Genomic DNA, 7,500 nt, shown 5'->3' on the forward strand with positions numbered 1-7,500 from the left:
CATATGTTACATATGTGTACTTAAAGGAGAGAGAGGGAAATGTGTATGACGTCATTTATTGATCATTGTTCATCGTTTAGTGTAGTAATCATACATGAAATAAATTTGTTGGTAGCGTAAAAATAATTACCATCTATGATAAAGAAATAACTGTTAACGAAAGCCCTACTCCAGTTGATTGGCATTTGATAACTCTTGTTACTCAATCTTTTCGTGCCCGATCTATGTGCTGGAGAACGTCAGTTTATGGAAAGGTACTACTTCAGCCACGCAATAGGCTTAGTGACATCTCTGCTTGTATTTCAGTATCCTCTTCAGCATTTTAACGATATGACTCAGGGTAGTCAGGTACATTATCTGACTACCCTCACTCATATCGTTTCTTTATGCACCACTTAAAGCTTCACAAGGCTATGGAAACTTTCAATTGTATATCGTGAGCTTCATTTTCAAATCTAATACAACAGGATAATTCCAATGACCATATACATATACTTGCTTTATATCAACAGATCAAGAATGTAAGGTTACATTATAGCGGTACAGAAGGATTTTGAAGATATTAATACCACATCAGCCCTGCGTTCCGTTGTGTACTTTGTAACGCCACGAAATTCAATTACAATTTCAAAGGAACGGCCTGTAGCGCGATACTGTATATTTTGTGTGGCGAACAAACGCTACGGTCCCGAGAGGTGGTTCGCCAGCAGGTGACGCGTACATTGTTTACAAACAAACACAGCTAATGTAGAATGCCAAGGAATATTTTGGGGGATGAATTTTGCAGTATGAACTTTTTCTATCAATTGAAACCTAGTGGGTACTTCTTGACTGGTATTCGACTACATATTCAGTTGGGCAAATGTTAAATGTGAAGAAACATGAGAGCATGATTCCTGACTTGTAAGTCTAGCTGTTGGACTCTTAATGGAAAATATATGTAACGATAAAAGGTAAATAAAAGCCATAGTAAATGCGTTTAAACAAAATTCAAAACACAAATATCTCAAGTGGGTCATTGTTTACATTTGAGCTACAGACCGTTCCGTTCGAACGTATTCTTAATAGCACACAAAAGTATTCCGTATTTTCGAACGGAACGCAAGGCATCTTCATGTGCGTGGGAAATTCTTACCATTTCAGCGACTTTCAATATTGACTTCATATTTTACCCATATGGAATGGAAATATATCTGAAGTATTGATAAAAGGCACAGAAACTTTTAAACATCTTTATATACGAGTTTTTATATACGATGCGATTCGTAACTAATGGAAATATATTGACAAGTATCGCGCTATCTCATTGAGCGACTGGAGTGTATCAATCAAGGCGTCCTAACCATATATGCAAAACTCACCGTTCTCGGGAACAGCACTGCCACACGTCTGTGTCTGTAAGAAACACTGAATATTCTGGACGAGGTCGCGAAAAGTCGGGGAGAACGGGCGAACCACACGGTAGGGCGAGAACCTCTTGACAAGAATAACAATAATGGCCATCTTTACGATGCTAAAATCACAATAAAAGAGCATTAATGACGAAGCTAAAAGTAATAATAAAATAAGAAAATAAGAAAATCATTAATAATAACATTGATACTAATAATAATGATGAAAGTAATGTCAATAATAATCATAATGTAATAAACAATAATATCAGCAGTAATACATATTGATAATAATAATGATAGTAATAATAATAATAGTAATAATAATAATAGTAATAATAACATGAACATAATAATGATGATGATGATGGTGATAGTGATGATGGTGATGGTGATGATGATAATGGTGGTGATGGTGATGATGATGATGGTGGTGATTGTGGGTTGTGATAATGAAGTGAGTTATGATAATGATGTGAGTTGTGAGTGCCATGTTGTGATGCCATTACATACGGATTATGATGCCAGTATTATCGTACGTATATAGTGATAATTATGTGATTATATTATACACACTTCCTTTTGTGTGATATGTTATACCATGTGAAGTATATAATATCATGTTTAGTTTATATTGCTGTGTAGCATATCACCTATGTGAAAGAGTGAGATTCTCTGTACGATTAATAGAGTACAACATTTTATTTTGTCTCTTTAGTCACACGTCTGGCAGTAAACACTCGCAGACGGAGCCTGGCGTGTGGGGCAGAGGAACAGGATGAGTTCCGAATTAATTTTGTCAGAGCTGATCTCCAATGAACCTACTTTTTTTTTATCGGTGTTTTCTTCACCCTCAAGCATCATAGAGAAACACCGAGTAAACGTAGAAGACGAACAGTGATGATGATGATGATAATGATGATGATGATGATGATGATGATGAGGAGGAGGAGGAGGATAATGAGAATGATGGTGATGGTAGTAATAATAATGATAACAGCAACAACAACAATGACAATAACAATGATGATAAACGTCAACATGCAGCTGCGAATGTCCGGTCCCAAGGAGCGCGTCCGACCCCGACTCCTTCATTTTTTGAGCGTGTCCGGTTTCTGCTGATTGACTTTTTTCTTTAAATTGAATAGCTGATCTTTAGAAAATTCTTGCAACGCCTTCGGCTCGCGTTGCAACTTTAGGAGTGAATGTTAACACTTTGGAATGCACAATTAGGGGAACTTAGAGTATCAAATTAGAGCTTAACAAAACGAAAAGGTGTTTCAACAGGTTTCAGTAATGTATGCATACAGAGCAAACATGTTTGAAGATGCATCGAAGTGTTAGGAGATTCGGAGAGGCTGTTCACTAATACCGGGATACAAATATTGTGTAATTTGGACACCGGATTTTACAGGAAACTTTCATGACTGCCCCAGATCTTTTAGACGAAATATTAAGGTTATTTTGAATTCATCAGACATAGTGTTAGAAGAAAATTTCATTTATTTCGTGATCTTGTCAGTGACTACGAGTGCAAGTCTCAGTGGCTCATGTCAGTTCTGCTATACATACTCCTATACGAGAGTCGTGTCTTAGTAACTTACTATGCAATGCTCTATAATTAGCGAGATTCTCAGAAAGAGTCTCTTATTAGCAGCTCATCACTTCAGCGCCGCTGTTCCTCTGAGCATTTATTTACTCTTTCTAAGGAAGGTTTATCAGTTACATAATGCTATGTACAACCCGTTGTTTACTACTTAGTGAGCTCTATCTGATCGCAATTTCTATTATGTTTATATTTGTTACAAAACAAAGAAACAATTAAAAAATACCCAGACTTCAAGCAGAATACGATTCATAAATATATTTCAATAACCTGTCTAGAGAGCTCATACTTTAAAATAATCTAAATTTGAATGTTCATAATCTTTAACGCTATCATTCAGAAAAATCAGGTCTGTAAATAAGCTGTGCTTATATTTAATTTTTGAGAAATGGATAGACATATGAGCATTCCAAGTACCAAATTAAAAAGACCAAAACAATGTAGCTTTAACAACCTATGAAAATAATGCCACGTCATATAACTTTCTAGAGCTGGTCAAGAATCGATTCTACAACCGGTTGTGCAAGGCGAGAATTGCTTCCTTGGATAGCAAAATTCTTTGTCACATGTTAGTTGTCTAAGTTAAATTTCTCAATGCTGACCGTGAAAATCAGATCTGAGGATAAAATGAAGATATGGCGGAGCAAAGCCGAATTTAATTCCAAGATACTATTGCAAATTATCTTTGCAACAACGTGAGAAAAAAAGATGGCACTTCTCTATTTCCCTTTATTCTCCAGTTAAATCACACAACACGGAAAACGTGCAGCCGCCCATGTCGTTCATTCCCCTGCGAATTTTCCCCTTTCACACCTCTTTTTTCCCTCTAAAAACTGATGCACATCGCGATGCGCAAACGGCGTTCACAGCAATAGTATACTGATTAGCTGTATTTGTGCGCTGCCTTACAGTTCATGATTTTCTTCACACTTGATTGGCCCAACCAGCCTTGGCATCGACTTTGATATTCACAGCAATAATAGCACGAAACATGTAAACTAAGCTAAGTGATGCATCACAGAAGGATGAAATGGTGGTGTGAGAGCCAATTTACCAGGGGACTGGCAGACGGATTTTGGGAGCGGCTCTCAACTTTCCTTTTGAATATAGAAATCAAGTGCAGGGCGTATGTGCCAACGATAAGCTCAAGAAGCCCGGGCAGAACCTGTTCCGGAACCGATTCCACCAAAATGTTTCTATATGTAGCCCTCCGAGTGATGGCAGGTTCCCACAGTTCCAAAAATTCAGGGAACTGGGATGCCAGGGGTGTGTGTGTGTGTGTGTGTGTGTGTGTGTGTGTGTGTGTGTGTGTGTGTGTGTGTGTGTGTGTGTGTGATAGGTTCTGTAATTTATAGACCTGTTATATCCTTTGATAGATGACAACTTTTGTGTGTGTGTGTGTGTGTGTGTGTGTGTGTGTGTGTGTGTGTGTGTGTGTGTGTGTGATAGGTTCTGTAATTTATAGACCTGTTATATCCTTTGATAGATGACAACTTTTCCAAAGGAATTATGTCAAATCATTCCCATTTCAGCTTTGAGAACTTTAAAGGTGTTTGCACAGTATTCGGCCAGGGTATGTCGTAACTCGATTCTTTGGTATGTTGAAGTGCAGTTGCAAATCTAGCAAGTCTACTGTACTGGAAGTTTGTTTTATTAATATTTAAATCCAACTGCAAATAGGTGTGTGAAGTGAGGATGTATTATGAAATTTTGGAAATTTTCATTTCTGTTTGGCTGGTCTGTAGATTTCAGGAAATTTGTGGTTGCGATATCAGAAACGTGGTTACTGAAGAGATAAATATAGTTGTGGCAAATGTAAGAGTAGGTGTAAATAGAGTTAGAGGCAAATGTTTAAAGAACTCCAGTTGACCTATCTCATCCAGGTATACGTATAGATGTATGGTTAGCATTCTGATGGAGATACCATTTTGCCACCGTACCTGAGGCCTTTTGAAAGATCATGTTTTATGGCTCTGAAAGATTTGCATACCAACTGCAATGATAGGAGGTGATAAAGGGATATGGAGCATAAAGGTCTTGAGCTTTTCAAAGACGAGATTACACAGAGTGGATAATCAAAACGCTGGCGACTCTGAGAAAGAAAATATGAAATAGGTAAAATATGCAGTGAAGAAGAAATGTCAGTGTCGGTTATTGTGCCATTATGTGTCGGGCGGGACGTGTTGTTAGCAACAGCTGAACAAACTGGCTGCCTCCCCGATTGCCGTAGATATCTTCGTGCGTCAGACACTGCCTCTACTTTCTCTGCCATACATTAACAAGTTCTCCAGATACGGAAAGCACAAGACATGCATCAGGAGTATGTTCCCTAAATTTCTCATAATACATCATCGATTGATTTACAAGTCAATTTCGTGCATGTTTTTTTTTTCCTTCCTTTCATATTTAAGTATTTTTCTTTGTTCCCTTTTTAATGTTGAGTAACGCATCAGATATTCAACCCTTCCTCATATAACGAACAAACGTCATTCTTGTTAGTTTTATAACTATACAGTGTTCGATTAGTGAATGAAACTGCAAAACTCCGTTGTAAGTTGCAGCAAAAGACTCCCGGCTAAGAAATTATACGTAATGCAACGTCGGTTAGGCATGTTTTCAAAGATAGAGGGAATACAAAAAATCAAAATTTCCTAATAATTGTCATTATGAATATCGTTTTTCAAATTTACTACATAAACTTCGGTGAAAAGACGTGGGATATTGCTGAAAAAGGTATTTTGTCTGTTTGGAATATTTTAAATTCGATAAATGAATGAGAGGAGAACATGCTACAACCTGGCGAGCAAGTAGATTAGGAGGGACAGGAATCGTGTCCAAGTAAACTAGGTATGGCACCGAAAAGGTAACGAAAGAAAAGCGAATACAGGCAAAAAAGACGAAGAAGCAACAGGAGAGATATGACCGAAGGCGAATATAAAGAGACTCAATAACGCTCGAAGATGCCTCGGCTCCTATGCAGCGATGTCTCGGAGGAAAGCCCGGAAGAATATTGGAAAGGAAAGCAAGAAGGAGGGCGGAACTGGTTGAACTGGAGGCGCTGAGACAGGGAGGAAACTTTTGCTTAATTCAGTCTGCTCGCCATCGCTGTATGAAGCTGTGCAAATAACCAGTGACAACATTACATAAAAATAAAAAAAATAAAAAAAGTTCTGTGCACAAAATCAATTACTTAAGGGTGTGCGGGTGAAAGTATTCAGCAGGATAATGTACTGTGTTCTTATCTTTCATCCCGTTATTATCAACATATACTTATAAATTTAAAAGAGAGTGGATAAGACGGAAAAGAAAGAGTAAAAGGGAGGAAAAAGATAGAAAGACCGCAAACTTTTCCAGCGTCGTGGTTCTGACTTAGGTTTGAGTGAAGTGTTATGGCTGAATTTGCGGATTAGCATACAGTTAAGCTGATGCCAAAAATATATTTACTTTTTATTGAGGATTCTTTCAAATTCCAGACAAGCTAGATTCACAGTCTACATTCGAACAGCTTTAAGACCATTCTGTCATCAGTATCTGGGTGGAATTTTCTTTCATTAAGTCACAAATCTTTGATTTACTGTTCCATCTAATGACGAGCTGATGCTGAGCGGTTGCATGTTGACAAGTCTTCCACTCTCGGCCCTGCTAAAGCTCGCTTGAAATAAATTCATCGTATATGCAGGCATGTGGGAGGACAGTAGATGGATATTTAACAAGAAATAGAAAGAAGTGGAATAGTGAAAAGTAAAAAGGCGAGAGAAGGTAGTGCCTTAAAATGAGTACATGAATAGGAAATGAAATAGGGAGGTAACGACACAGGGGGATATAAGAAAGTGTTTATTTTTGTTTGTTTACCTTAGTGTTAACCGCAGTACGATATTGAAATGAAGGGTAATTAGAAAATAGAACTAGATGAGAAACAAGAAAAGCGAGTGGAAAGAAAGGAGTACATGTGGAGGAATTCATAGGATCAAATACTACCTACGACTGAAGATACCGAGCAGGTTTACCACCTCAAGCTGGAGACAGGGAAGGTTCTGAGGCAGCCGGGGCCGTTGGCGAGGAAGCACTCTGCGAGTGAGAGATTAGCTGCGTGGTCCACACCTTGCAGCGGCGGGGAGCTCGTTCATAAACTGGGGTGACGAATCAATGCCGAACGACTCTCGCTTCGCGCCCACTCACACACCTTTCCATACAGATATCTTAACTTGCAAGTACACGTGTGCTCAACGGGCCCCGATGTACCGACCTTCAAACAAGCAACAATTTCTGTCAGCCATTTCTGTTCATAGAAAGTTTATGTTTTCCTATGAATAATGCGTATTTACTGAGAGTACTACTACCGTTTGATAATAATGATAATAATTGGGATATTAGTAATGATAATAATACTAACAATAAAAAATAACAGGGGCAATAACAATATCAGTGATAATAATAACAATGTCAATGATAATAGTAATAATAATAATAATAATTATTATTATTATAATGATAGGGATACCT

The sequence above is a fragment of the Penaeus chinensis genome, chromosome 28, assembly GCF_019202785.1.
Source record: "Penaeus chinensis breed Huanghai No. 1 chromosome 28, ASM1920278v2, whole genome shotgun sequence".
Lineage (NCBI taxonomy): Eukaryota > Metazoa > Arthropoda > Malacostraca > Decapoda > Penaeidae > Penaeus > Penaeus chinensis.